Source organism: Oncorhynchus kisutch, unplaced genomic scaffold, assembly GCF_002021735.2.
Source record: "Oncorhynchus kisutch isolate 150728-3 unplaced genomic scaffold, Okis_V2 scaffold3690, whole genome shotgun sequence".
NCBI classification, from domain to species: domain Eukaryota; kingdom Metazoa; phylum Chordata; class Actinopteri; order Salmoniformes; family Salmonidae; genus Oncorhynchus; species Oncorhynchus kisutch.
The window spans coordinates 1-8,186 of record NW_022265635.1 but is presented as its reverse complement, the minus strand read 5'-3'; the positions used below and the strand labels follow the sequence as shown (position 1 = coordinate 8,186).

Here is an 8,186-nt window from a genome sequence, read left to right as displayed (position 1 = left end):
ACATACATACTACACACACACACACACGTCCATCCACACACCACATACCATACCACCACCACAACGCACACTGTCACTACACACATACCACACACACTGTACACACACGCTAGGACTGTACACACACACACACACACAAACATACTGTACCACACACACACACTGTACACCACACACATACTGTAACACACACATACTGTACACCACACACACACATACTATCACACACACACATACTGTACACACATCACACACACACACACACATACTGTACACACACATACTGTACACACACATACCACACACACAATCCGGTTTCTGTCTCTGACCAGCTTGCTGTCTTTCTCTTCAGGAGCTGCACCCTGACTGTGGCCTTAGCAACAGAATCCGGGTTGCTAACCATGTCTCTGACCTGGCCAAGGCCAGAATTTGAGGAGGTGAGAGAGCACTGTGGTGTGTGTTGTGTGTGTGTGTGTGTAGACGGGTTAGCTAACACCGTCACAAAAAATATGTGCACACTTCAGTGTGTCAGAAGTCAGTGTGTTGTGATTCTACATGGCCACACACAGCGACAAGAAGCTGTCGTGTGGGGAATCGTCGGGGGCTCCTTTTCAGCTCGTTTCTTAAATCTGGTTCTTGATATCATGTCTTGTTTTGACTGAGGTCAAGTCTATGCTAATACTGTATGGTTAAAATCTGTATTAATGTGTGTGTGTGTATTAATGTGTGTGTGTTTACAGCATGCAGTGGAAGCCGTATGGAAGGCAGTGGAGGACATGCTGACTCCAGAACAGCCACCTGAAGCTAGACATGCTGTCCTGCTGCTCCTCAGAGCTGTCATACAGGACAGGTAACACACACACACACACACAGAGACACACAGACATACACACACACACACAGAGACATACACACACACACCTATACACACACACATACACACACACACATATACACACCAACACACATATACACACACACACACACACACTATCTAGGAGGCACCACAGAGACAAGAAAGTATGTTGACTTCCTGTGTGTGTTCCCTCTGTGTGTGTGTCTACCAGGGTGAGCGTCTGGGTCCTCTGCGGGCCTTCTTCTTCAAGGTGATCAGAGACTACCAGCCGTCCAATGAGGACCTGTCTGACAGGCTGAGTGTTTCAAGGCCCTGACGGAGAACGGGAAGGACATCACATACCTGGAGGAGGACATAGGTGAGACACACACACCTTACAACATCAACCCTTTTTACACTGTGACATGTAGATGGTTCCACCCCACAGTCTTTTGACAGTCGTTACACACTACCATGTTACCATGTTACAGAGTCTGTCCACGAGATATTCACTTGACCAATGACAGCCCAACTGGGACCCTTGAGAAGATATTGACTGATTGGTCACGATATGTTTGACTGACTGGTCACGATATTTTTGACTGATTTGGTCACAATATCTTTTGACTGACTGGTTGATTTAATTTATTGATCACCTGCAGCTGTGGTTTGTCCTGCTGTGGATGGACATTGGTCTGACCGCTGACTTCCTCCACGTCCTGGTCAACCTGGTCAAGTTCAACAGCTGCTACCCCTCGACCAGAACGTATCCGTCATGGTCCAGTAAGAACACACACAGTCCTGTACAACTAACCTTGTGGGGACACACAATTCAGTCCCATTCAAAATACTATTTTCCCTAACCTGTACCCTAACCTAATCCCTAACCTTGTACCCTAACCTGTACCCTAACCTTAATCCCTAACCTGTACCCTAACCTTAATCCCTAACCTGTACCCTTACCTTAATCCCTAACCTTAATCCCTAACCTTAATCCCTAACCTTAATCCCTAACCTGTACCCTAACCTGTACCCTAACCTTAATCCCTAACCTTAATCCCTAACCTGTGCCCTAACCTGTACCCTAATCTTAACTCGAAACCCTAGCTCCTAACCCTCAACCTAACTCTGTAACTCCTAACACTAATTCTACCCTATACCCACTAGAATGGCATTTGACCTTGTAGGGACTAATAAAATGTCCCCAGTTGGTCAAATTTTTGTTAGTATAATATTTTGTGGGGTCTTCTGATTAAACACAGACACACACACACACACACACACGCGCTACGTCTCAGTGTGTGTGGTTTTGTCCAACAGGAAGATCTGTCTGCTGTGTAACCGGACTACAGCCTCTACAGACATTGAGGTAATATTTAATTTACTCTACAGACATTGAGGTAATATTTAATTTACTCTACAGACATTGAGGTAATATTTAATTTACTCTACAGACATTGAGGTAATATTTAATTTACTCTACAGACATTGAGGTAATATTTAATTTACTCTGCAGACATTGAGGTAATATTTAATTTACTCTGATGTCGAGGTTTTACAACTCTGGACTTTTTATTCATGAGGTCATTAACCCTTACGTGTGTGTGTCGTCTCGGGGTATGTGTGTGTGTGTGTGTGTCGTCTGTGTGTGTCGTGTGTGTGTGTGTGTGTGTGTGTGTCGTCTGTGTGTGTGTGTCGTGTGTGTGTGTGTCGTGTGTGTGTTGTCTGTGTGTGTGTGTCGTCTGTGTGTGTGTGTCGTGTGTGTGTGTGTGTGTCGTCTCTGTGTGTGTGTGTGTGTGTCGTCTCGGTGTGTGTGTGTGTGTGTTCTCGGTGTGTGTGTGTGTGTGTCGTCTCGGTGTGTGTGTCGTCTCGGTGTGTGTGTCGTCTCGGTGTGTGTGTGTGTGTCGTCTCGGTGTGTGTATGTGTGTCGTCTCGGTGTGTGTGTGTGTGTCGTCTCGGTGTGTGTGTGTGTGTGTGTCGGTGTGTGTGTGTGTCGGTGTGTGTGTGTCGTCTGTGTGTGTGGTCGTCTCTGTGTGTGTGTGTGTGTGTCGTCTCTGTGTGTGTGTGTGTCGTCTCGGTGTGTGTGTGTGTGTGTGTGTGTGTGTCGTCTCGGTGTGTCTGTGTGTGTGTCGTCTCGGTGTGTCTGTGTGTGTGTCGTCTCGGTGTGTCTGTGTGTGTGTCGTCTCGGTGTGTCTGTGTGTGTGTCGTCTCGGTGTGTCTGTGTGTGTGTGTCGTCTCGGTGTGTCTGTGTGTGTGTGTCGTCTCGGTGTGTCTGTGTGTGTGTCGTCTCGGTGTGTCTGTGTGTGTGTCGTCTCGGTGTGTCTGTGTGTGTGTCGTCTCGGTGTGTGTGTGTGTGTGTGTGTGTGTGTGTGTGTCGTCTCGGTGTGTGTGTGTGTGTGTGTCGTCTCGGTGTGTGTGTGTGTGTGTCGTCTCGGTGTGTGGGTGTGTGTGTCGTCTCGGTGTGTGGGTGTGTGTGTCGTCTCGGTGTGTGTGTGTGTGTGTGTGTGTGTGTGTGTGTGTGTGTGTGTGTCGTCTCTGTGTGTGTGTGTGTGTCGTCTTGGTGTGTCTGTGTGTGTCCAGATGGCTCTACAGGTGCTGGATGCGGTGGTGTGTTATAACTGCCTCCCCTCTGACTCCCTCACCGTCTTCATCATCACTCTCTGTCGCACCGTCAACGTCAAGGAGTTCTGTGAGTCCTGCTGGAAGGTGAGCAGGGAGTGTTGGTGAGGGAGTGTTGGAGTGTTGAGGAGGGAGTGTTGAGGAGGGAGTGTTGAGGAGGGAGTGTTGGTGAGGGAGTAGGTGAGTGTGTGAGGGAGTGTAGGGGAGGGAGTAGGTGAGTGTGTGAGGGAGTGTAGGGGAGGGAGTGTAGGTGAGGGAGTGTAGGTGAGGGAGTGTAGGTGAGGGAGTGTAGGTGAGGGAGTGTAGGTGAGGGAGTGTAGGTGAGGGAGTGTTGGGGAGGGAGTGTTGGTGAGGGAGTAGGGTGAGTGTGAGGGAGTGTTGGCGAGGGAGTAGGTGAGTGTGAGGGAGTGTTGGCGAGGGAGTGTTGGCGAGGGAGTGTTGGCAAGTGTGTGAGGGAGTGTTGTAGAGTGTGTGTCTGATCTACTTGTCATGTTAATTAATCTGACTAAACAATAATAATAATAGTAATGATTAATATTCTAACATCTAACTGTTTGTGTATAATCTGTTGATCATTTCTATCTGGCAGATGATAATACTGCTCCTCCTCTCATCTCCCCTCTCCTCCCCTATCATCTCCCCTCTCCTCCTCTCCCCTCTCCTCCTCTCCTCCTCTCTCCTTCTCCCCTCTCCTCCTCTCCCCTCTCCTCTCCTCCTCTCTCTTCTCCCCTCGTCCTCCTCTCCCCTCCCCCTCTCCTCCATCTCTCCAGTTGATGAGGAAGGTGTTGGGGACTCATCTGGGCCATAGTGCCATATACACCATGTGCCGTATCATGGAGGAGAGGTAACAACCCTGTGTGTGCCTGCGTGTGTCTAACCTCTCCTCTCTGTGTGTCTAACCTGTCCTCTCTGTGTGTGTGTGCCTGCGTGTGTGTGTGTGCCTGCGTGTGTGTGTGTGCCTGCGTGTGTGTGTGTGCCTGCGTGTGTGTGTGTGCCTGCGTGTGTGTGTGTGCCTGCGTGTGTGTGTGTGCCTGCGTGTGTGTGTGCCTGCGTGTGTCTAACCTCTGTGTCTAACCTGTCCTCTCTGTGTGTCTAACCTGTCCTCTCTGTGTGTCTAACCTGTCCTCTCTGTGTGTCTAACCTGTCCTCTCTGTGTGTCTAACCAGTCCTCTCTCTGTGTGTCTAACCAGTCCTCTCTGTGTGTGTGTCTAACCATCCTCTCTCTGTGTGTCTACCAGTCCTCTCTGTGTGTGTGTGTGTGTGTCTAACCTGTCCTCTCTCTGTGTGTGTGTGTGTCTAACCTGTCCTCTCTCTCTCTGTCAGGGCGTATATGGAGGATTCTCCATTGCTGAGAGGAGCAGTGTTCTTTGTAGGGATGGCTCTATGGGGCGCACCGTCTCCCAGCCTTAAAGAACACCCCTACCCTGGTCCTCCCATCATTCTATAAGGTAGGATCCAGAGAGAGGGGGGGGGGGGGGGGGGGGGAGATTCAGCATTTTAAAAGGTGCATTAGAGGAGTTTTACTTTGACCTCTGACCAACCCCTGACCTTTAACCCCCAGGCGATGTGGTGTGCCAACGAGATGGTGTCATATGAGATCGTTCTGTCCATCACCAGACTGATAAAGAAGTATGGCAAGGAACTCCAGGTGGTCACATGGGACATACTGCTGGGGATCATAGAGAGGTTACTACAGCAGATTCAGGTACACACAGACACACACAGACACACACAGACAAAGATACAGACACAGACACACACAGACAAAGATACACACACACACACACACACCACAGAGACAAAGACACACACACACAGAGACCCAGAGACAAAGACACACACACACACCAGACAAAGATACACACACACACACACACACACACACACACACCACACACACACACACACACACACACCAGAGACACATACAGACAGACCGAGAAAATGAATGTAGTTCTCTCTCTCTAGTCTATAGGCAGTGCAGAGCTGAAAGTCCATAGTGTTTTGAGTTCTCTCTCCAGTCTATAGGCAGTGCAGAGCTGAAGTCCATAGTGTTTGAGTTCTCTCTCCAGTCTATAGGCAGTGCAGAGCTGAAGTCCATAGTGTTTGAGTTCTCTCTCCAGTCTATAGGCAGTGCAGAGCTGAAGTCCATAGTGTTTGAGTTCTCTCTCCAGTCTATAGGCAGTGCAGAGCTGAAGTCCATAGTGTTTGAGTTCTCTCTCCAGTCTATAGCAGTGCAGAGCTGAAGTCCATAGTGTTTGAGTTCTCTCTCCAGTCTATAGGCAGTGCAGAGCTGAAGTCCATAGTGTTTGAGTTGCTGACTACAGTGGAGGAGCTCTATGAGCAGAATGGCTTCCATGGATCATCTGACAAGTTCTTCAGTCTGGTGGAGAAGTGTGCTGACAAAAGACCTGTGAGTCACTCTTCCTCTTCCCCTCTTCTCCTTTCCTCCTCTTCCTCAGCTTCTCCTTTCCTCCCCTTCTGCTTCCCCTCTTTCTCTTTCCTCCACTTCCCCCTCTTCTCCTTTCCTCCTCTCATCGCCCTCCTCTTCCCCCTCTTCTCCTTTCCTCCTCTTCCTGCTCTCATTGGCCCTCCTCTTCCCCCTCGTCTCCTTTCCTCCTCTTATAGGCCATCCACTTCCCCCTCTCATCGGCCCTCCACTTCCCCCTCTCATCGGCCCTCCACTTCCCCCTCTCATCGGCCCTCCACTTCCCCCTCGTCTCCTTTCCTCCTCTTCCTCCTCTTATAGGCCCTCCACTTCCCCCTCTCATCGGCCCTCCACTTCCCCCTCGTCTCCTTTCCTCCTCCTCTTCCTCCTCTTATAGGCCCTCCACTTCCCCCTCTCATCGACCCTCCACTTCCCCCTCTCATCGGCCCTCCACTTCCTCCTCTTCTCCCTCTTCTCCTTTCCTCCTCTTTTCTACTTCCCCTCTTCTCCTTTCCTCCTCTCATCGGCCCTCCACTTCCTCCTCTTCTCCCTCTTCTCTCCACTTCCCCTCTTCTCCTTTCCTCTTCTTCTCTCCTTTCCTCCTCTTCTTCCTCCTCTTCCCCCTCTTCTCCTTCCCCCTCTTCTCCTTTCTCCCCCTCTTCTCATTTCCTCCTCTTCTCCACTTCCCCTCTCTCTCCCCTTCCCTCTTCTTCCCTCCTCCTTCCTCCTCTTCCTCCTTTTCTCTCGTGTCTCCTTTCCCCTCTTCCTTCCCTTCCCCCTCTTCTCCTTCCCCCCTCTTCTCCTTTCTCTCTTCTCCTTTCCCTCCTCTTCCTTCCTTTCCTCCTCTTCTCCTTTCCTCCTCATCAGCCCTCCACTTCCTCCTCTTCTCCTTTCCCTCCTCATCAGCCCTCCACTTCCTCCTCCTCTTCTCCTTTCCTCCTCATCAGCCCTCCACTTCCCCCTCTTCTCCTTCCTCCTCTCATCGGCCCTCCACTTCCCCTATTCTCTTTCTCCTTTCCCTCCTCCCTTCCCCCTCTTCTCCTTTCCTCCTCTTCTCCTTTTCCTCCTCTAATAGACCTCCACTTCCCCCTCTTCTCCTTTCCTCCTCTTCTCCTTTCCTCCTCTTCTCCTTTCCTCCTCTTCTCCTTTCCTCCTCTCATCATCCCTCCACTTCCTCCTCTTCTCCTTTCCTCCTCTCATCAGCCCTCCACTCCCCTTCCCCCTTCTCCTTTCCTCCTCTCATCAGCCCTCCACTTCCCCCTCTTCTCCTTTCTCCTCTCATCAGCCCTCCACTTCCCCCTCCCCCCCTCTTCTCCTTTCCTTCCCCTCCCTTCTCCTTTCCTTCCTCCTCTTCTCCTTTCCTCCTCTCATCAGCCCTCCACTTCTCCCCTCTTCTCCTTTCCTCCTCTCATCACAGCCCTCCACTTCTCCCTCTTCTCCTTTCCTCCTCTCATCAGCCCTCCACTTCCTCCTCTTCTCCTTTCCTCCTCCTCTTCTCCTTTCCTCCTCTCATCGGCCCTCCACTTCCCCCCTCTCGTCTCCTCTTCTCTTCTCCTCCTCCTTTCCTCCTCTTCTCCTTTCCTCTTCTCCTTTTCCTCCTCTCATCGCCCTCCACTTCCTCCTCTTCTCCTTTCCTTCTCCTTTCCTCATCTTCTCCTTTCCTCCTCTAATAGCCCTCCACTTCTCCATCTTCTCCTTTCCTCCTCTAATAGGCCCTCCACTTCTCCATCTCTCCTTCCTTCCTCCTCTAATAGGCCCTCCACTTCTTCTCCTTTCCTCCTCCATAGTCCCTCCACTTCTCCTTTCCTCCTCTAATAGGCCCTCCACTTCTCCTTTCCTCCTCTCTCATTCAGCCCTCCACTTTTTCCCCCCTGTGTCTGACAGTCTGTGTGATGTCTGTTATTTGCCTTCACTTTGTCTTCCATTGTTCTTGTAAGGAGTTGTTGTTGTGATGTCATCAGGATGCGTCGGTGCTGACTCTGATATCGTACCGGGCCCAGTCCATCCAGCCAGCTAAAGACGGGTGGATCCAGAGCCTACACCGCCTTATGGAGAAGTTCTTCAGGTAACTGTATAGTGCTGTGTGGTCGCCACGGATACCAAACCAGGCAGTCGCCATGGAAACAAAAACCAAACTAAAAGTTGTTATAGGTGCCCGTTGAGTGATTGTCATTCCCGTCTTATGTTGAACATTATTCAGGGAAAGAAAGTGTGTTAAACTGCTTCTCTGGGTCTCTCTCTCTGGGTCTCTCTCTGGGTCTCTATCTCTCTCTCTGGGTCTCTCTCTGGGTCTCTCTCTCTCTC

The 8,186-nt window shown here is 50.5% G+C and overlaps 1 pseudogene; it reads left to right on the top strand.

The window, feature by feature from the left end:
- The first annotated feature begins 401 nt into the window (after positions 1-401).
- LOC116371806 (tuberin-like) lies at positions 402-7,973 on the top strand (annotated as a pseudogene).
- Positions 7,974-8,186: the final 213 nt, after the last annotated feature.